The 21,415-nt window shown below is 54.5% G+C and overlaps 6 non-coding genes across 6 annotated transcripts; all 6 read left to right on the plus strand.

Moving 5' to 3' along the window:
* The first annotated feature begins 401 nt into the window (after nt 1-401).
* On the plus strand, nt 402-601 carry LOC148805520 (U2 spliceosomal RNA). Its single transcript, XR_016090262.1, has one exon. It is a non-coding gene; the product is annotated as a U2 spliceosomal RNA (small nuclear RNA).
* A 3,192-nt stretch (nt 602-3,793) lies between these two features.
* On the plus strand, nt 3,794-3,992 carry LOC148805521 (U2 spliceosomal RNA). Its single transcript, XR_016090249.1, has one exon. It is a non-coding gene; the product is annotated as a U2 spliceosomal RNA (small nuclear RNA).
* A 6,381-nt stretch (nt 3,993-10,373) lies between these two features.
* Nucleotides 10,374-10,568, plus strand: LOC148805522 (U2 spliceosomal RNA). The gene has a single exon (XR_016090259.1). It is a non-coding gene; the product is annotated as a U2 spliceosomal RNA (small nuclear RNA).
* A 2,413-nt stretch (nt 10,569-12,981) lies between these two features.
* Nucleotides 12,982-13,170, plus strand: LOC148805523 (U2 spliceosomal RNA). Its single transcript, XR_016090190.1, has one exon. It is a non-coding gene; the product is annotated as a U2 spliceosomal RNA (small nuclear RNA).
* Nucleotides 13,171-19,439: 6,269 nt separating this feature from the next.
* Nucleotides 19,440-19,631, plus strand: LOC148805524 (U2 spliceosomal RNA). Its single transcript, XR_016090265.1, has one exon. It is a non-coding gene; the product is annotated as a U2 spliceosomal RNA (small nuclear RNA).
* A 799-nt stretch (nt 19,632-20,430) lies between these two features.
* On the plus strand, nt 20,431-20,621 carry LOC148805525 (U2 spliceosomal RNA). Its single transcript, XR_016090326.1, has one exon. It is a non-coding gene; the product is annotated as a U2 spliceosomal RNA (small nuclear RNA).
* Nucleotides 20,622-21,415: the final 794 nt, after the last annotated feature.

Raw genomic sequence — 21,415 nt, forward strand, 5'->3', positions numbered from 1 at the left:
GGGTTTTGGTTGAAGCTTTGGTGGGGGGAAGGCCCTGTTTTGAATAAGGGGAGGAGTCATGCTAATATGTTGTATTGTATTTTGTACAAGATGACTTGTGGATTAATGTTTGTGTTTTTCATGGTCATTGGGATTGTTTGACTTTTGTCTTGTTATGTATTATACGATGGGTGGAATGTTGTTTTTCTTACAGGGTGGGAGAGGGAGGTGCGGCTTGTGTGATATGGGTTTGATGGGATCAATTTAAAGAAACGGGTGAAACCCTGGTTGGAAAGTCTTGATTTTGAATAGGGGGAGGAGTTATGCTAATGCTGTGCTCTGTATTTTGTACCTGATGTATTACGAACTATTGTTTTGTGGTTTCTTGCTGTATTTTGAAAGTGCTTGATGTATGTCTTGTAATATTTTGTATTTTGTAATAAAAAAAAAAAAAAAAAAAAAAAAAAAATCTGTTCTTATCAGTTTAATATCTGATACGTCCCCCATCGGGGGACCACATATTAAACGGATTTTTGGAACAGGGAGCTGGATCAGGAGCTTGCTCCGTCCTCTCCACGCATCGGCCCGGTATTGCAGCGCCTCCGGGAACGGTGCACTACCTTCTCTCAGCGGTGAAAAGACAGACGTAGCTAGCAAGCAAGCGAGGTGGACCGGAGCTCCTTCCTCTCCGGTCTCGTCTCTCGTCCATCTGTGTGTCTCTGTGTCTCTCTCTCTCCCCCTCCCCGTTCCCGTGCTCCCTCCGTGCACTTTCCCGCGCCTCGACTCTCTCGGCAAGCAGGCCGGCCCCCTTTTCGGCTCCCGTGCGTTTTCCCTCCAAAAAACTTAGTTTTTTCCTCCTTTTTCCAGGGAGGCAGGCGTGGCTTGTGTGTGTGTGTGTGTGTGTGTGTGTGTGTGTGTGTGTGTGTGTGTGTGTGTGTGTGTGTGTCCCCGTCCTTGCAGGCGGGCCCCTTTCGACAGCCGGCCGTTTTCCCTCCAAAAAACTTAGTATATACACCTTTTCTTTCTTTTTTTCGGCAGGCAGGCAGGTGTGTGTGTGTCCCCGTCCCTCCCGAGAGAGCGCTGCCCCTTGCCTCTGCCCGCAGGTGCCGACGGTCCGCTTTCGCTTGCAGCTCACTCGGCACGGCTGCTGCTGGTGGGAGGGGCCTAAGCTAAGGAGGCCGGCCGGCTGGCGCCCCCCGCGGCTGCGGTCGTTGTCGGGCCGTTGACAGGAGATCAAAGAGCAGGGCCCCCGCCCGGGACTGGCGGGCAGGCAGGCGAGCAAGCAGGCAGGCAAGAGAGGGGGAGAGCGGAGTCCGGGCGGCCGGCAGCCGCGTGCGGACCGGGCTCCAGAGGCGTCGGCCTGCGCCGCTGCGCGCCAGCCGGACGCCCGCGCGCCCGCCCAAGGCCGGCGTCGGGCATCGCTTCTCGGCCTTTTGGCTAAGATCAAGGTTTAAGCCGGCAAGCCCGCAATTCCGAGGTCTTAGTCCAGGGGGTCGGGAAGGCGACGGGAGGAGCGGACGAGGAGCGGACGAGGAGCGGACGAGGAGCTGGCGAGGAGCTGACGAGGAGTTGGAGTTGCTGTGTATCCGGGCCGGAGGACTGCTGCGTGAGGGGAGCGTTGGAGGCAGACGAGTCGGAGGATACCGGGTTGACGGATTCCTGTTCCTGGGAAGGCGGCGATGGGCGAGCGGAGTGGCGGAATGGTGGCGGGAGACCCTCGGTCCCGGGAGGGACGAATGAGGGACTCTGTGCGGTTTGTGCTGCGGGATTTGGAGGTCGGACGGACTTTTTTGGATCGAGCGGTGTTTGCACGTCGGATTTTGGTGGAGACTTTTTCTTTGAAGGTGGAGGATGTTTTATGTTTCCAGGACTTTGTGGGGAAAGGTACAGTGGATCTTACTTTGGCATCGGCTGTGATTTGTCGGAAGGTTTGGGAGAAGGCATTGGCAATCAAGGATTGTGAACCGCTGAATGTTTTTTATTTGGAGCCGCTGTTTGAAAGGGAGTTGAGGCCATTGCAAGTGCATGTGTTCGACCCCTTTGTGCCGGAGGAAGAGGTGCGATTCTTTTTGAAGCGGTTTGTTGATGTACAGGGTCCGGGACATAAAGTTTTTGATGCAGGCGGCTATTGGAACTGCAGGCGGAGGTACTTAGTCCGCTTCCGGGCCAGTGCGGGACTGGGGGGGGCCGTGGTGCATCCGCCAGCAAATTTTATGATTGGTGCGAGTCGTGGGTATCTGTTTTACCCGGGTCAGCCAGGTGGCTGTCGGAGGTGTGGTAAGGAGGGGCATGTGGTTGCAACTTGTCCATGTATAATATGTAGAAGGTGTGGGGAGGAGGGGCATGTGGGGGCAAACTGTAAGAAAGAGCCTGTGTGTAATCTATGTGGCGAGAAGGGGCACATGTATAATCGGTGTTCGGGAAAGGTTCGAACATATGCACAGGCTGCGTCAGCGGGGCCAGTGCCTTCGAGGGCGCAGCCGGGGACGGACAAGCAGGATACAGTCAGGGTTGCAGGAACATCGAGGGACGAGGAGGTGACTGGTCGGGTTGAGGGTTTGGGGAGTGACGACATGGATATCGTGCCAGAAACTGTGGGGACACCGGGAGAGGAGCTGGGAGAGGGGAGTCTGTCGCAGACTTTGGCGATGGTTGTGGGTTTGGCGGAGGCTTCTGGGGGGAAGGTTCAGGAGGATGAAGGGAAGGTGGGAGAAGGGTCTAAAGGTTTAGTGGAAGGGGTTTCATGGGCAGAAGTAATGTCTGCGGAAGAAGGAAGGAAGGAGGCGCAGGAGATAAGAGCAAAGCGGAAGTCGAAGAGGAAGCCGGAGGGGGAGGAACAACGGAGTAAGGCTAAGGGGGGTAGGATGAGTGTTGGTGACCCCAACCCCTTTGAGGTGTTGGCTGTGGAGGATTCGGAGGAGGACGGTGAGATGGAATGTTCGGGCAGGGAGACGCCAGGTCAGGCAAAGGTGGGGGATGCGACAGGGCAGACGAGTAGTGATGGGATTGGTAAGGGATCACTAGGAGCAGAGAGTAGTGAAGGGGCAGTAGAGACACCCGGGGAGGGTGGATCTGGAGTAGTTCGGGACACGAGGCAAGAGAGGGAGGCTAGGGCTATAGAATTCCAGAAGGTGTTAGGCCGTTGGGCCATACCACGGGTAGATCGTATTCAATGGTCTAAGGGGAAGGAGACTCCGTGGGACAGGGATGTAGATGAGGGGTGTAGTGCTGACGTTTGGACAGTACCCTGTAGATTGGATTGTAATGTTCGTGACGAGGGCATTATAGCGGAACTGCATTCCCGGGAGAGGTTTTATGACTCTCTAAAGTTCGAATATCAACTTGAGGGGTCTCGGGTGACGGCAGTGAGGGTGTCAGGAGATAGGGCGATAGAGTGTGCTAGGGCGTTGAATGAACTTCATGCAGCTTTGAAAAGGAGGAAAGAGCGGATGAAGGGGGGAAAGGGTGCGGAGGGGACGGGATGATTTGCATAAAGGGCGGGATTATGGATATGAGGGAAGGAGCATTCTGGTGTCAGTTTGTGGAAGGGTATGGGTGGAGACGTATTTTGGACTGTGGGCGAGGGCCGAAGGATGTTATTGCTTTGTTATGTATGTCTTGGGGGGTTTGACGTGGGTGGGGTGTGGTATGATATGAGGATATGCTGTGCGGGATGGTTAGTTTGTGTTACCCTGGGTGGAGGTATGGGTTTGTTATGGGGGGTTTGGTTTGTGGGATGGTTTGTTTTCGTTTGTACATTTGTGGTTGTGTTGTTTATGTTTGGTGAAGATTGTTGAATGTTTGACCTTTATGAACTGTTTTTCAATAAAAAAAAAAAAAAAAAAAAAAAAAAAAAAAAATCTGTTCTTATCAGTTTAATATCTGATACGTCCCCCATCGGGGGACCACATATTAAACGGATTTTTGGAACAGGGAGCTGGATCAGGAGCTTGCTCCGTCCTCTCCACGCATCGGCCCGGTATTGCAGCGCCTCCGGGAACGGTGCACTACCTTCTCTCAGCGGTGAAAAGACAGACGTAGCTAGCAAGCAAGCGAGGTGGACCGGAGCTCCTTCCTCTCCGGTCTCGTCTCTCGTCCATCTGTGTGTCTCTGTGTCTCTCTCTCTCCCCCTCCCCGTTCCCGTGCTCCCTCCGTGCACTTTCCCGCGCCTCGACTCTCTCGGCAAGCAGGCCGGCCCCCTTTTCGGCTCCCGTGCGTTTTCCCTCCAAAAAACTTAGTTTTTTCCTCCTTTTTCCAGGGAGGCAGGCGTGGCTTGTGTGTGTGTGTGTGTGTGTGTGTGTGTGTGTGTGTGTGTGTGTGTGTGTGTGTGTGTCCCCGTCCTTGCAGGCGGGCCCCTTTCGACAGCCGGCCGTTTTCCCTCCAAAAAACTTAGTATATACACCTTTTCTTTCTTTTTTTCGGCAGGCAGGCAGGTGTGTGTGTGTCCCCGTCCCTCCCGAGAGAGCGCTGCCCCTTGCCTCTGCCCGCAGGTGCCGACGGTCCGCTTTCGCTTGCAGCTCACTCGGCACGGCTGCTGCTGGTGGGAGGGGCCTAAGCTAAGGAGGCCGGCCGGCTGGCGCCCCCCGCGGCTGCGGTCGTTGTCGGGCCGTTGACAGGAGATCAAAGAGCAGGGCCCCCGCCCGGGACTGGCGGGCAGGCAGGCGAGCAAGCAGGCAGGCAAGAGAGGGGGAGAGCGGAGTCCGGGCGGCCGGCAGCCGCGTGCGGACCGGGCTCCAGAGGCGTCGGCCTGCGCCGCTGCGCGCCAGCCGGACGCCCGCGCGCCCGCCCAAGGCCGGCGTCGGGCATCGCTTCTCGGCCTTTTGGCCAAGTTCCGACGATACGTGGCATGACCGCGGTCCGAGGACTTGTCAAAAGGTGAAGACGACGAAGGCGAGGAGGAGAAGGAGAAGACGACGAACGGCGGAACCAGACCAGACCAGACGGGCGGATCCTTACCACCAGAAGACCGGAGCAGACGTCCACCAAAGGTCACCACGGGTAGTCGCCCTGGGTTGAGCCCAGGGGGCGAAGTGGGGCCTCCAAGATGACGGCGGTCGGCGGTGGTGAGCGGGCCCGCGGTCCGGCGGCTGTGCACCCTCTGTCCCGTGAGGGGCTGATGCGGTGCACAGTGCGCTTTGTGGTGAAGGATGCGGAGAGGAAGAAGGACTGGATGAACCGTGAGCGGTTTGAACGAGTGGTCCTGATGAAGGCTTTGGGGATCGAGTTGAAGGACATCGATTGTTTGCAAGACTTCCCGGTTCGAGGGATTTACGACCTGTCTCTCGCGAGCGACGAACTTTGTGAGAAGGCTTGGGAGAGAGTGTGCGAGGGAAAGGAGGTGGCTCCACTTAATGAGTTCCTGATAGAGCCGTTGTTCGCCAGGGAACTCAGGACTTTGACAATTCATTTGTTTAACCACCGGGTACCAGAAAGGGACATAATTACCTTTTTATCCAGGTTCGTGGATGTCCAGGGAGAAGGCCAGAAAGATTTAGACGTCCTCAGAGTGTGGACTGGTAAGAGGCGCTATACGGTGAGGCTGAGACCTAAGCCGTCTGAGGGCGAGGGTGTGGTTCACCCCCCGGCTTATTTTTCAATAGGGCCTAATAGGGGTTACCTCTTTTACCCGGGCCAACCTGTGACATGTAAGAAATGTTTTCAGAGAGGACATGTGGCTATGAACTGTCCCGGTGGTGTGTGTCGAAAGTGTAAGGCCACAACTCATGACACAAAGGATTGCACCAAGGTTTTGACATGTGACCTATGTGGGGCAGAAGGCCATGTTTACAGGGTCTGTCCGAGGAAGAGCCGGAGTTTTGCAGATGTGGTGCGGACCTCGGCGGAGGGCTCGAGGGGAGACGAGACCAGACCACCGCAGAAGGCTGCGACCACCCAGAGGCCTTGTGCAGACGTAAGAGAGGACAGAGGCGATAGACCAGAGGAGCCAGCAACGGCGACCGAGGTACCTGAAGAGGCGCGTCCGGGGACCTCATCATGGGCCGAACAGGTGGAGGAGGCAGAATCGGGGTCGCCGGAGTGGTCCATCCAGCCGAGCAGGGCCACAAAGAGGAAGTCGGCGGCTGAAAAGAGAAGAATGAGGTCTGACGTGTGCTTGTTTGAGACGGTGACCAATCGTTTCCAGGTCCTAGATTCCGAGGAGGACTCGGAAACCAGCGACGTCGAGGTCCAGAAGGTAGAAGATGGAGAGAGTGGACAGAGAAGGCCGAGACGTAAAAAGGCGATTGCTGTAAAGAGGGCGAGGGGGGAGGGTAAGAAAGGGGGTAGGAAGGAGGAAGGGGTGGAGGAGGGTGTAGAGGGGGAAGGGGAAGGGGAAGGGGGCAGGGAAGGGGGGGGTGGGGAGGAAGGGGAACAGAGGGAGGGGGGTGAAGAGCTGGGTAAGGAGGCTGACCCCTTGGAAGCCTCAGCCGCGGTTAGTACGCTCGATGACCCCATACCCCCGGGCCAAGGGGACATAGTGGTGGAACAGGAAGTTTCTGTTTCGGAGACCTCAGAACAGTCCGGGAAAGACGGCGGTACCCACCTTCTGACCTCCGATGATCCTGGGGTAAGTCCATCATCCCTGGGGGAGGGGTCCCCGCAGGTTCCAAGTGGGATGGAGAATGTCCTTAGCCCTATCGGAATACAAAGTGACTTTAGTTTGGGAGACGGGTTACAGCTGCGGACTCCTTTTGATCCAACATGAGTCGCACAGTATGTACGGTTAACGCCAGAGGGCTTAAAAATCATGTTAAGCGGATTGGCGTCTTTAAATATTTAGAAGCGCGCCAATTCGGCTTTTGTTTCCTGCAGGAGGTACATTTAGGCACGAGAGGTGATATTGCCACCTTTAAGAGAGATTGGGTTAAAGGGGAGTCTTGGTGGAGCGTAGGGGGAGTGCACTCGTCTGGAATTGGGATCCTTTGTGGAACCCCGAATTTCACGGCTAACGATGTCAATATCATAGTCCCGGGAAGGCTTATGGTCGTAGATGGTGTATGGGACGGACTGCAGGTCCGTCTGATAGCTGTCTACGGGCCTGCCGAAAGGCGGCTCCAGGCGGCGTTTTTAAGAGATCTTGAGCCACATCTGTTTACTAATAGGGTGGTGGTGATGGGAGGGGATTTTAATATGGATGTGTGTGACGTGAGTGGTGCGAGTGTGGGTAGTTTTAAGGAATTAATATCACGGTTTTCTTTAAAGGACGGTCATAAAGATCTTAGTCAGAGAGGGAGAATGCACACATGGAGTAACGGAAGGGGTGTTTTTAGAAGACTGGATTATATCTTCACCACCCTGCGTGGGTTGACACAGGCGGCACAGGTTACCCCGGTTTGGTTTTCAGATCATCTGTTGCTGTCGGTTGATCTGATACCAGATGGTATGGACCCTAAATCAAATTACTGGAAGCTGAACACGAAAGTGTTATTGGAAGCCGATTATCAGAGCATGATAGTTGCGCTTTTGGAACGCTTCCAGTTACAGAGGGGGAGGTACCCGACAGCGGTTCTTTGGTGGGAGGCCTGTAAAAGGGCTATCTCCAAAGCTTCTATTTCCTACTGTTGCCAAAAGAAAGTAGCAGAGAGAAGAGAGCTTGAGAGATTGCAGCAGGAACTTGAAGATCTGTATGTGGCTTCCAACCAGGGCGGTGCTTTTGATATGGCAAAAGTTTCAGAGCTCAAGCTCAGGCTGAAAGAACTTTGGTTAGAGCGAGCGAAGGATTTTTTGTTTAGGCTTAAGGGCACCCTGATGGAGGGCGAGGAGAAGTGCTCAGCTCAGTTCTTCGGCTCGGTCCGAGCCAGACAGAAGAAGACTCTCTTTGAGGGTCTGAGGAGAGAAGATGGGTCCATTGTCAGAGATATAGAAGGCATGGTGAGGTGTGCAACTAATTTTTACAGGTTTTTATTTTCAGAGAAACCAGTGGATGCGAGCTTGTGGGATGAGTGGTTGGTGGGTTTCGACAGGAAGACGGTTGGTGTGGAAGGTGTGTGTGGGGATCTAACACTGACGGAGATAGGAGAAGCCATTGGTGGCCTGCGAAAAGGTACTACCCCTGGGATTGACGGGCTTCCTACAGATTTTTATGTCACCTTCCGGGACAGGTTACTACCGGTGCTGTTGGAGGTCTATAATGAAGTCCTGAAGGAGGGTGAGTTAGGAAGAACGATGAGGACTGGTATCATGTCGCTGGTTTATAAGAAAGGGGATAAAGAAGATCTGGAGAACTGGAGGCCGATCCAATTACTCTGCACCGATTATAAGATCTTGGCCAGAGTATTGGGGAGACGGCTGAGGAAGGTGATGCCGGATCTGGTGAGTAGGGATCAAACCTGCAGTGTGGAGGGCAGAAACGTAAAGTGGAACCTGCAGTTGATCAGAGACGTGATAGAATGGGTGGAAGACAGGAACCTTGAGATGATGCTTGTGAACCTTGATCAGAACAAGGCTTTCGATCGGGTACATCACACTTTCCTTTGGGAGGTGATGAAAAGAGTGGGGTTGGACGAAGGCTTCATTAGATGGATCAAGGTTTTGTATAACAATGTCATTTCAAGGGTATGCATTAATGGTAAGCTAGGCATGGGTATTCCAGTCAGGTGCGGGGTGAGGCAAGGATGCCCTCTGTCCCCCTTATTGTACGTGCTCTACATAGAACCCTTTCTACATCTGATTCGAGGTGATCCCCGGGTGGAAGGGGTGGTGGTCCCGGGGAGTGGGGGAGCACAGGCAAAAATAGCTGCCTATGCGGACGATATTTCGTTGTTTCTTACCACTGACAGCAGCCTTTCACAAGTACTACAGATAGTAGAGAGTCAGACCAGAGGGACAGGTGCTTTTTTGAACACGTCAAAATGTACTGTTAAATATTTTGGCAAGTGGAAAGAACGACAAGATGTGGCGGGTGGTCTTACCTTGGTGACGGGGCCGGTGAAGATTCTGGGAGTTCTCTACCATACGCAGGACTCGGCCAGGATCAATTGGGACCTGAGGATGGGGAAGGTTAAGCAAAAGATGGGCCTGTGGTTGAATAGGTCGCTGACATACACGGGGAAAGTGCTAGTTTTAAAGGTGGACGTACTGCCACTGCTGCTACACTTGGCCTGCGTGTTCCCCCTGCCTGCTCGGCTCCGCCGAGACCTGGTGAGGGCGGTCTTCCACTTCGTTTGGAGTGGAACGCATGAGTATATAAGGAGGGCAGACATGTGCAGGCCAGTGGAGGGGGGTGGTAGGGCTGTTCCGGACTTCCCGTTGAAGTTAGACACTATTTTCATTGCAAATCTGTGTAAAACCCTATACGAAGACCCGGATCACCTCTGTGTTTGTTTTATTCGTTTGTGGTTCGCAGCTACGATGAAACACCTGGTAGTGTGGACGAACACAACGCCGAAGGCACAAAAGCTGCCTTGGCATTATAGGCATGCTGTGGTGTGGCTCCAGAAACATCCGGAGTTCAGGAAGGGCTTGGGTTCAACGGACCACAGGCAAATGTATAGGGTTACTATGGAGAAGGGGGAACCTGCGGTCGTGGGGGTGTCGGAGGAGGAGTGGAGGCAGATCCAGCCGGTGGGTCTAGAACACAGACTCAAGGACCTCAACTGGCGGTTGCTCTGGAACAGGTTGCCCGTGAGGGACACGCTCCACAGGCATGGATTGTCCAGGCAGGACAAGTGCCCGCGTCCCGACTGTTCTGAGGTGGAGACCCTACTACATGTATTCTGGGGTTGTGTTTTCGCCCAAAGGGTGTGGGGTCACTGCGAGGAGCTCTTGCAGAAAGTCGCCCTTGATTTTGTTTTAACGAGCCGGGTGGTGATTCGAGGAATAAAGGGAGCGAGGAAATGGAATACAGAATTTTTGTTATGGTTTATACTAAGTTTAGTTAAGTTTTATATATGGGCAGCTAGGAAGGAGCTGGTGGAGCACGGCGGTAGTGTTACAGCCGTGTCGGTATTTCGTAAAGTCAAAAACGATGTCAGCAGACGTGTCCGGTGGGACATCCTGCGGTGGGGTTTTGCAGCGGCAAAAGAAAGGTGGAAGGGGTTAATTTCTTTGGGGTGTTGAATTGTTTTTCTGTGTATGGTTTTGTTTCTGTATTTCTTGGTTTTATAATAATAATGGAAATGTTGGGGATGGAGGAGGGATTAATTTTGCATACTGGGCGGGATTATGGTAATGTAAGGAATTTGGGTAAATATTTTCGGTGACTGTGTTTTGGGGGTTTTCTGTTTGAACTCATATGAATATTGTCTTATTTATACTTTTTGGCTTTCTGATTTTTGATTTTGACTGTGGAGTGTAATATCATATGGGGTGTTGCTATTGTTCCAAGGGGGGGCTGATTTGTTCTTTTTGTTTGAATGGTGGAAATGTTGTTGTTGTCTTACCTTGGTGTGTTGTAGTTTGTTATTTTTGTAATAAAAAACATAAAAAAAAAAAAAAAATCTGTTCTTATCAGTTTAATATCTGATACGTCCCCCATCGGGGGACCACATATTAAACGGATTTTTGGAACAGGGAGCTGGATCAGGAGCTTGCTCCGTCCTCTCCACGCATCGGCCCGGTATTGCAGCGCCTCCGGGAACGGTGCACTACCTTCTCTCAGCGGTGAAAAGACAGACGTAGCTAGCAAGCAAGCGAGGTGTGGACCGGAGCTCCTTCCTCTCCGGTCTCGTCTCTCGTCCATCTGTGTGTCTCTGTGTCTCTCTCTCTCCCCCTCCCCGTTCCCGTGCTCCCTCCGTGCACTTTCCCGCGCCTCGACTCTCTCGGCAAGCAGGCCGGCCCCCTTTTCGGCTCCCGTGCGTTTTCCCTCCAAAAAACTTAGTTTTTTCCTCCTTTTTCCAGGGAGGCAGGCGTGGCTTGTGTGTGTGTGTGTGTGTGTGTGTGTGTGTGTGTGTGTGTGTGTGTGTGTGTGTGTGTGTCCCCGTCCTTGCAGGCGGGCCCCTTTCGACAGCCGGCCGTTTTCCCTCCAAAAAACTTAGTATATACACCTTTTCTTTCTTTTTTTCGGCAGGCAGGCAGGTGTGTGTGTGTCCCCGTCCCTCCCGAGAGAGCGCTGCCCCTTGCCTCTGCCCGCAGGTGCCGACGGTCCGCTTTCGCTTGCAGCTCACTCGGCACGGCTGCTGCTGGTGGGAGGGGCCTAAGCTAAGGAGGCCGGCCGGCTGGCGCCCCCCGCGGCTGCGGTCGTTGTCGGGCCGTTGACAGGAGATCAAAGAGCAGGGCCCCCGCCCGGGACTGGCGGGCAGGCAGGCGAGCAAGCAGGCAGGCAAGAGAGGGGGAGAGCGGAGTCCGGGCGGCCGGCAGCCGCGTGCGGACCGGGCTCCAGAGGCGTCGGCCTGCGCCGCTGCGCGCCAGCCGGACGCCCGCGCGCCCGCCCAAGGCCGGCGTCGGGCATCGCTTCTCGGCCTTTTGGCTAAGATCAGAGTTCAAGTGGCTTGACCGCAGTTCTCATAGATCTTAGTCCAGGGGGTCGGGAAGGCGACGGGAGGAATGCTGTGACGGAGACGACTGGTTCGAGGATCGTGGAGTTTGGAGCTGGAAGGATCGGGGAGACGAGAAGGAGGAACGACGGTGGCGAGGAAGTTTGCTGGGCTGGACGGCGTTGAAGGGCGGAGGTTTTGCTTGCCTGGAGGTTTCCGGAAAGAGCGACGACGCAGAGGCTGGAGCGATGGCTGGGTACCCTTGGGCGAGGAACGAGCAGCGGAAGGACTCCCTCCGTTTCTCGCTGAGGAGCCTGGATGGACCGACGACCTGGGACAGAGAAAGCTTTAAGTATTTGGTTTTGGTAAAATGCTTGGGAGTTCGTCTGGCTGATGTTTTCTGCCTGCAGGACTTCTGCAAGTGCGGAATCTTTGAGGTGACTCTGGCATCGGATGTGTTGTGTTTCGACGTGTGGCGGAAGGTGCAGGGACTGAAAGAGGAGTTCCCAGTGAGTATGTTCCGTGTGGAACCGATGTTTGCTGGGGACTTGAAAGTCATGACAGTGTTTTTTTCAGACCCGTTTATGCCTGAGGAAGACTTAGTCTTCTTCTTGAACCGGTTTGTGGACTTGCAAGGAGCTGGGAAGAAAGAGCTGGACAAGGATGGTGTGTGGTCCGGGAAACGGACATATTTGATGAGACTGAGATTGGGGAAGACAGCGGAGGAGGGGGTGATACATCCCCCGGCTTTCTTCATGATCGGGTCACACAGGGGTTACCTGGTGTACTCCGGGCAACCCTTGGAATGCAGAGCGTGTGGTGGAAGGGGACATTTTGCTGCGCAGTGCACGTCAGCGCACTGCAAACGGTGTGGGGAGATGGGACATGTGGTGAAAGACTGTGTGCAGGAAAAAAGGTGTTTTAAGTGTGATGGGGTGGGACATGTGTCACGTTTTTGTTCGAGTAAGGGGATCGAGAGGGATGGAAAGGGGAAGGAAGTGTGTACGGAAATAAGGGAGAATGGGGAGCAAAGGAAAAATAATGCGAGTGAGAGTGGTCAGTATGCTGAGACGGTAAAGATAGACGCAACGGGGCAGTTGAGTGGGGATGTTGTGGTAGTAAAGAAGCGGAGGAAGAAAGTTGTAGAGAATGGGAAAGGTGTGGTGGGCAGATTGGAAGAAAGAGAAGCGAGTGGAGAAGGATAGCGTAGAGGAATAAGAGTGAGGAAGAGGTGATTTGCATAAAGGGTGGGATTATGGAAATGAGATTGTGTGGGTTGTGGGGATGAAGGTTTTGGCAGGTTAAAACGTGTAAGAGGTATAGGGTTGGGTTTTTGGGGTTTAAGTTTGAATAGTGATGTTTTGTTTGCAAAAAGACAATGTTTGGTTTGTGACAAGTTTTCAGTGTGTTATGTTACCATGACTTGTTGTACGGGTATGTTATCCTGGGTTGGGTATGTATTGTTTTATGTTTATTAGAATTCAGTACGTGGTACTTGTAACTTTGGTTGGAATTTATGTGAATGTGATAATGGATTTGAGATTTGGGTATGATATTTGGGGTTTTTTTTGGTTATAATGAGTTTTGATTTATGACCTTTGTATTTTGCAATAAAAAAAAAAAAAAATCTGTTCTTATCAGTTTAATATCTGATACGTCCCCCATCGGGGGACCACATATTAAACGGATTTTTGGAACAGGGAGCTGGATCAGGAGCTTGCTCCGTCCTCTCCACGCATCGGCCCGGTATTGCAGCGCCTCCGGGAACGGTGCACTACCTTCTCTCAGCGGTGAAAAGACAGACGTAGCTAGCAAGCAAGCGAGGTGGACCGGAGCTCCTTCCTCTCCGGTCTCGTCTCTCGTCCATCTGTGTGTCTCTGTGTCTCTCTCTCTCCCCCTCCCCGTTCCCGTGCTCCCTCCGTGCACTTTCCCGCGCCTCGACTCTCTCGGCAAGCAGGCCGGCCCCCTTTTCGGCTCCCGTGCGTTTTCCCTCCAAAAAACTTAGTTTTTTCCTCCTTTTTCCAGGGAGGCAGGCGTGGCTTGTGTGTGTGTGTGTGTGTGTGTGTGTGTGTGTGTGTGTGTGTGTGTGTGTGTGTGTGTGTGTGTGTCCCCGTCCTTGCAGGCGGGCCCCTTTCGACAGCCGGCCGTTTTCCCTCCAAAAAACTTAGTATATACACCTTTTCTTTCTTTTTTTCGGCAGGCAGGCAGGTGTGTGTGTGTCCCCGTCCCTCCCGAGAGAGCGCTGCCCCTTGCCTCTGCCCGCAGGTGCCGACGGTCCGCTTTCGCTTGCAGCTCACTCGGCACGGCTGCTGCTGGTGGGAGGGGCCTAAGCTAAGGAGGCCGGCCGGCTGGCGCCCCCCGCGGCTGCGGTCGTTGTCGGGCCGTTGACAGGAGATCAAAGAGCAGGGCCCCCGCCCGGGACTGGCGGGCAGGCAGGCGAGCAAGCAGGCAGGCAAGAGAGGGGGAGAGCGGAGTCCGGGCGGCCGGCAGCCGCGTGCGGACCGGGCTCCAGAGGCGTCGGCCTGCGCCGCTGCGCGCCAGCCGGACGCCCGCGCGCCCGCCCAAGGCCGGCGTCGGGCATCGCTTCTCGGCCTTCTGGCTAAGATCGGAAAGTACGTGGCAGGCCCGCGGCTTGATGACTTGGCTGGGGGACGAGAAGACGACGACGGAGAAGACGGAGAAGACGACGGCGGCGACGGCGGCGGAGAGGAGGGAGATCGAGGACCAACCAGAGGGAGGAGAACCAACCTGCCGGAGGAGGACGGAGGCCGCGGATTCCAAGCTACCACGGGTAGTCGCCCTGGGTTGAGCCCAGGGGGCGAAGTGGGGCTTCCTGATGGCGGCGGCGGCGGCGACGACGGCGGCGGCGGGTGAGTGGACCCGCGACCTGGCGGCTGGGCACCCTCTGTCCCGTGAGGGACAGATGCGGCGCACAGTGCGCTTCGTGGTGAAGACGGCGGAAGATAAGGCTACCTGGATGAAGAGGGACAAGTTTGAAAGAGACATTTTGTTTCATGGACTTGGGATTAAGGTCAAGGATATCACTAGTTTGCAGGATTTCCCGGGGAAAGGTATTTTTGATTTGACAATGGAGTCGGACAAGTTGTGCGAGACTGTGTGGCAGAAGGCGCAATCCGGGAAAAATTCTTTTCCGATGTCTTTGTTTTTGATGGAGCCTCTCTTTGCGAGGGAGCTGAGGACGCTTACCGTCCACCTGTTTAACACGTTGTTGCCTGAGCGAGACATTGTGATGTATTTAACCAGGTTTGTGGACATTCAAGGGGCCGGCAGCAAAGTGGTGGACGAGGCGGGGGTCTGGACCGGGAGGAGGAGGTATTTGGTCAGGCTCCGACCTCAGCCGTCTGGAGAGGAGGGCGTTTTGCATCCCCCTGCCTACTTTAATATCGGGTCAAACAGGGGCTACCTTTTCTACCCAGGGCAGCCCCTGACATGTAAAAAGTGTTTGCAACAGGGACACATTGCAGCGAACTGCCCAGGAGGTTTCTGCAGGAGGTGCGGTGCGGAGGGACACGAGGCGAAGAACTGCGGACAGGTACTGACATGTGATCTGTGTGGGTCAGCGGGTCACGTGTATCGCTCGTGTCCCAGAAAGCAGAAGAGCTTTGCGGACATTGTGAAGGCTCCCCCGAAAGATCCGAGACTGGAATTACCAGGACCCTCCGGTGGTCCGTTTATGTTTTTCGGGACTGTGGGGAAAACTAAGGAGGGGGATAAGGGTGGACCAGGGCAAGCAGCAGAGGGGGCGGGTGAAGCGGGTGACGAACACCCAGAGTCCAGGTCCTGGGCTGATATGGTCCCAGAAGGCCGACCAGAGTCCCCGAGCTGGTCCCCGGTTTTAAGTAGGTCTACAAAGAGGAAGGGAGGGAGAGGGCCGAAGGGCCCTGATTTGCGACGCGCCAAGTTGGGGTTGCAAAATCGTTTCCGGGGGCTGCCTATTGAGACTTTAGGCAGCGATTCAGATGGAGTGGAGGAAGACAGTAGCCGGGAGGGGGTAGCATCCGGGAAATCCCTCGAGCCTGGTTTCGAAAAGGTGGAGGGTGCGGGTGGAGCGACGGGAAAGAAAGGAGAAGAGGTGGTGGGGAGGGGAAAAGCAAGGGGGGAAAGGTCAGGGGAGGGATTGGAGGTGGAAGGGGGTACTCTTTCTGCCGTTTCAGTCACCCCTGAGGAATCAGAGGAGGTGGAGGTGAGCGAGGAGCCACTTCCTCCAGGTCAAGGTGAGCCGGTAGTGGCTAGTGAGGGAAGTGAGATGGAGGTAGGGAGTTTAAAAGAGATAGAACAGCCGGCTCACCCGCAGGTACCCGGGGATCCCGAGAGCGAGTCATCTTCCTCGGGGGAGGGGAGCTTGCAGCACTCCGGGGAGGGGGAGAGCGATTCAACATCAGCTGAGACAGATAACTCAGAGGTTAGCCAGGAAGAGGAGACTAGGGTACAAACTTCTCATGACCCGCCATGAGTCGTATTATTTGTACGGTAAATGTGAGGGGTTTGAGGAACCCAGCGAAGCGGACTGGCGTCTTCAAAGACCTTGCGAGTCGCCAGTTCGGCTTTTGTTTTGTTCAGGAGGTTCATTTGGGGTCACAGAAGGATGTAGCGGATTTTAAGAAAGAATGGCAAAAAGGAGAGTCCTGGTGGAGCATTGGAGGGGTGCACTCTTCAGGCATCGGGATTTTATGTGGGGTGTCAAATTTTGTGGGGGGTGAGGTTTGTGTGGTTGTTCCGGGGCGTTTATTGGTAGTGGATGGGGTGTGGGACGGCCTGAAAGTGCGCCTGATAGCGGTGTATGGACCGGCTGAAAGGCGCCTTCAGGCAGATTTTATAAGAAAGATCGAGCCACTCCTATTTACCAACAGAACGGTGGTGATGGGCGGGGATTTTAATGTCGATATTGGTGACACAAATAGGGCAGGGGCGCGAGCCCTGAGAGAGTTGGTGAGTCATTTTAAATTGCAGGACGGCCTTAACAGCTCGGGCCCGGCCTCTAAACAGTTTACTTGGAGCAACGGCAAGGATATCTTCAGGAGACTGGATTACATCTTCACTACCCTAAGTGGACGGTCTACGGTAGGACATATTGTTCCTGTATGGTTTTCTGACCACATGTTGCTGTCTGCCTGTCTGACCTCGGATGACCCAGGCCCCAGATCAGGTTACTGGAGGCTAAATGTTAAGGTGTTGTCCGAGGTTGAGTACAGAAGCAGGATAGTTGACCTGATTGAAAGTCTCTGCAGTCAGAGATGGGAATATCTGTCCGCTGTCAATTGGTGGGAGATGTGTAAAAGAGTTATATGCAAGGAATCGGTCAAATATTGCCGAGACAGGAGACGGAAGGAGAGGGAGGATTTAGATCAGCTCCAACAGGAGTTACAGACCCTCTATGAGGGATTTAATCAGGGAGGCTCTTTTGACGCACCGAAGGCGGCGGAGATTAGGCTTCGGATGAAAGAGTGGTGGTTGGCGCGAGCCAACGATTTTCTCTTTAGAGCGAAGGGAAATTGGAGGGAAAAGGATGAGAAATGCTCGGCTATGTTTTTCGGCTCGGTGCGTTCTCGGCAAGCCAGAACTTTGGTGGAGGGCCTAAAGCAAAAAGACGGTTCCGTTACCTCTGACCCAGCAGATATGGTCAGGTGTGCCTCGGATTTTTACAGGGAACTGTTCTCGGGGAAACCAGTGGACACTGACTTGTGGGAGGAGTGGTTGGCGGGAATAGTGACGGTAGAGGAGGGCATGCCTGAACTGGAGGGAGAGCTTTCGGGTGAGGAACTAAGGGAAGCCATGGCAGGGATGCGGAGGGGGACGGCTCCCGGAATTGATGGCTTGCCCATTGATTTTTACGTGGTGTTTTGGGATAAACTGCAGCCTATCCTGCTCGAAGTTTTTAACGAAATCTTAGAGTCAGGGGAGTTAACGGGAACTATGAAAACTGGAGTTCTGTCTTTGATTTTTAAGAAAGGGGACAAGGAGGACCTGGAAAACTGGAGGCCGATCCAATTGCTCTGCACTGACTATAAGATCCTGGCCAGGGTGCTGAGTAGGCGGCTGAGGAAGGTGATGCCGGGTCTGGTCTGCAGGGATCAGACCTGCAGTGTGGAAGGAAGGAAACTAGCCTGGAATCTCCAGTTGGTGAGAGACATCATTGAATGGGTGGAGGAAAGGGGCTTGGAGCTCATTCTGGTAAGCTTAGATCAAAGTAAAGCCTTTGACAGAGTGTGTCATCCCTTCCTTTGGGAGGTTTTAAAGAGACTAGGGATTGGTGGAACTTTTATCCGATGGCTCAGGATTTTGTATAACGGGGTCATCTCAAGGGTATGTGTGAATGGAAGGTTGGGGATGGGGTTCGTGGTTAGCCGTGGGGTGAGGCAGGGGTGTCCCTTGTCCCCTCTCCTCTACGTGCTATACCTGGAGCCCCTTTTGCGACGAATCCAGAGTGACCCTTGGGTGGAGGGTGTACTAGTCCCGGGTAGCGGTGGAGCACAGGCAAAGTTGATGGCTTACGCAGACGATGTAACTTTGTTTCTTACCACTGACAGGTCTCTCACTCGGGTTCTGCAGATAGCGGACGCCATGGCTGCAGGAACGGGTGCACTGCTTAATCTCAGCAAGTGCACCGTTAAGTATTTCGGTAGATGGAAGAACAGGCAGGATGTGGTAGGAGGTCTCAAGTTAGAGACAGGGCCTGTGAAGATCTTGGGGGTCAGTTTCCATACTGCTGACTCTGCCACAATTAACTGGAGGAGTAAGATCTCAAAGGTGAATCAGAAGTTAGGTTTGTGGCAGAGTAGGCATTTGACACTGGTAGGGAAAGTCCTGGTAGTGAAGGTGGATATATTGCCGTTGCTCATCCATCTGGCCTGTGTTTTCCCGCTGCCTCCCAGGTTCCGTAGAGAGCTGGTGAGGACCATCTTCCGCTTCATTTGGGGCGGAGGATATGAGTACATCAAGCGGGTGGACATGCACAGGCCGGTGGAGGAAGGAGGTCGGGCGGTGCCGGACCTGCCGGTGAAATTGGACTCACTTTTCATCTCGGGGCTGTGCAGACTTCTGAAGGAGAGTCCGGACCACCTGTGCGTCCCCTTTGCACACTTGTGGTTTGCCTCTGCAGTAAAACATTTGGTAGTGTGGACAAACACAACACCCAAGGCAGAAAAGCTGCCATGGTATTATAAACATGCGGTACAATGGCTAAGAAAGCACCCGGATGCTAAGGAAGGTACAGCACTGCTGGACCACAAGGCACTGTACCAGCTGGCTACTGCAAAGGAGGAGCCGGCTATTGTGGGAGTTCCAGGAGAGGTCTGGAAGCAAACGCAAGCGGTAGGGCTGGAAAATAAGCTGAAGGACCTCAATTGGTTGGTGGTATGGAACAGACTTCCAGTCCGAGAGACTTTACACAGACATGGTCTCTCCAGGCAGGACAAGTGCCCACGCACTGGCTGCCAAGAAACCGAGTCCATCGCACACGTTTTATGGGATTGTGGGTTTGCACAGAGGGTATGGGACCAGTGTGGGGGTTTTTTAACGCAGGTGAAGTCAGACTTTGTGGTGTCCAGACAAGTTCTACTGCGGGGACTCCCAAAAACACGTAGATGGGGGATCAACTTTTTGTTATGGTTGGTTATTAGTTTTGTAAAATATCATTTGTGGGCATCACGCAAAGACCTCACTGAGCATGGGGTCAGTGGAGCACCAGCCGCTGTCGTGCATAAAGTTCACTATGATATAGCATGTCGGGTAAAATGGGATATTCTGAGGTGGGGTTTTGCGGCAGCCAAAGAGAGGTGGAAGGGGCTATTTTCGTTGGGGTGATTATTATGTTTTGTATAGTAAAAGTCGGTATGGTCTTGGTGAATGTTTTTGTTTTTTCCGATGTGGGGGTGGGTTTTGATTTGCATTTGAGGCGGGGTTAAGGAAATTGTATTTTGTTTTGGGTTTCAGAGGGTCGGGCTTTTGTATGTGGTTTTCTGTGTTTTTTTGAGTAACATGTGGGTGGATTTTTTGTTGTGATGGGTATTTTTTGCTGTTTTGTATGTTTTATATGTTTCTAATAAAAAAAAAAAAAAAAAAAAAAAATCTGTTCTTATCAGTTTAATATCTGATACGTCCCCCATCGGGGGACCACATATTAAACGGATTTTTGGAACAGGGAGCTGGATCAGGAGCTTGCTCCGTCCTCTCCACGCATCGGCCCGGTATTGCAGCGCCTCCGGGAACGGTGCACTACCTTCTCTCAGCGGTGAAAAGACAGACGTAGCTAGCAAGCAAGCGAGGTGGACCGGAGCTCCTTCCTCTCCGGTCTCGTCTCTCGTCCATCTGTGTGTCTCTGTGTCTCTCTCTCTCCCCCTCCCCGTTCCCGTGCTCCCTCCGTGCACTTTCCCGCGCCTCGACTCTCTCGGCAAGCAGGCCGGCCCCCTTTTCGGCTCCCGTGCGTTTTCCCTCCAAAAAACTTAGTTTTTTCCTCCTTTTTCCAGGGAGGCAGGCGTGGCTTGTGTGTGTGTGTGTGTGTGTGTGTGTGTGTGTGTGTGTGTGTGTGTGTGTGTGTGTGTGTGTGTGTCCCCGTCCTTGCAGGCGGGCCCCTTTCGACAGCCGGCCGTTTTCCCTCCAAAAAACTTAGTATATACACCTTTTCTTTCTTTTTTTCGGCAGGCAGGCAGGTGTGTGTGTGTCCCCGTCCCTCCCGAGAGAGCGCTGCCCCTTGCCTCTGCCCGCAGGTGCCGACGGTCCGCTTTCGCTTGCAGCTCACTCGGCACGGCTGCTGCTGGTGGGAGGGGCCTAAGCTAAGGAGGCCGGCCGGCTGGCGCCCCCCGCGGCTGCGGTCGTTGTCGGGCCGTTGACAGGAGATCAAAGAGCAGGGCCCCCGCCCGGGACTGGCGGGCAGGCAGGCGAGCAAGCAGGCAGGCAAGAGAGGGGGAGAGCGGAGTCCGGGCGGCCGGCAGCCGCGTGCGGACCGGGCTCCAGAGGCGTCGGCCTGCGCCGCTGCGCGCCAGCCGGACGCCCGCGCGCCCGCCCAAGGCCGGCGTCGGGCATCGCTTCTCGGCCTTTTGGCTAAGATCAAGTGTAGTATCTGTTCTTATCAGTTTAATATCTGATACGTCCCCCATCGGGGGACCACATATTAAACGGATTTTTGGAACAGGGAGCTGGATCAGGAGCTTGCTCCGTCCTCTCCACGCATCGGCCCGGTATTGCAGCGCCTCCGGGAACGGTGCACTACCTTCTCTCAGCGGTGAAAAGACAGACGTAGCTAGCAAGCAAGCGAGGTGGACCGGAGCTCCTTCCTCTCCGGTCTCGTCTCTCGTCCATCTGTGTGTCTCTGTGTCTCTCTCTCTCCCCCTCCCCGTTCCCGTGCTCCCTCCGTGCACTTTCCCGCGCCTCGACTCTCTCGGCAAGCAGGCCGGCCCCCTTTTCGGCTCCCGTGCGTTTTCCCTCCAAAAAACTTAGTTTTTTCCTCCTTTTTCCAGGGAGGCAGGCGTGGCTTGTGTGTGTGTGTGTGTGTGTGTGTGTGTGTGTGTGTGTGTGTGTGTGTGTGTGTGTGTGTGTGTCCCCGTCCTTGCAGGCGGGCCCCTTTCGACAGCCGGCCGTTTTCCCTCCAAAAAACTTAGTATATACACCTTTTCTTTCTTTTTTTCGGCAGGCAGGCAGGTGTGTGTGTGTCCCCGTCCCTCCCGAGAGAGCGCTGCCCCTTGCCTCTGCCCGCAGGTGCCGACGGTCCGCTTTCGCTTGCAGCTCACTCGGCACGGCTGCTGCTGGTGGGAGGGGCCTAAGCTAAGGAGGCCGGCCGGCTGGCGCCCCCCGCGGCTGCGGTCGTTGTCGGGCCGTTGACAGGAGATCAAAGAGCAGGGCCCCCGCCCGGGACTGGCGGGCAGGCAGGCGAGCAAGCAGGCAGGCAAGAGAGGGGGAGAGCGGAGTCCGGGCGGCCGGCAGCCGCGTGCGGACCGGGCTCCAGAGGCGTCGGCCTGCGCCGCTGCGCGCCAGCCGGACGCCCGCGCGCCCGCCCAAGGCCGGCGTCG

Source organism: Atractosteus spatula, unplaced genomic scaffold, assembly GCF_055471065.1.
Source record: "Atractosteus spatula isolate fAtrSpa1 unplaced genomic scaffold, fAtrSpa1.hap1 Scaffold_7, whole genome shotgun sequence".
NCBI lineage: Eukaryota > Metazoa > Chordata > Actinopteri > Semionotiformes > Lepisosteidae > Atractosteus > Atractosteus spatula.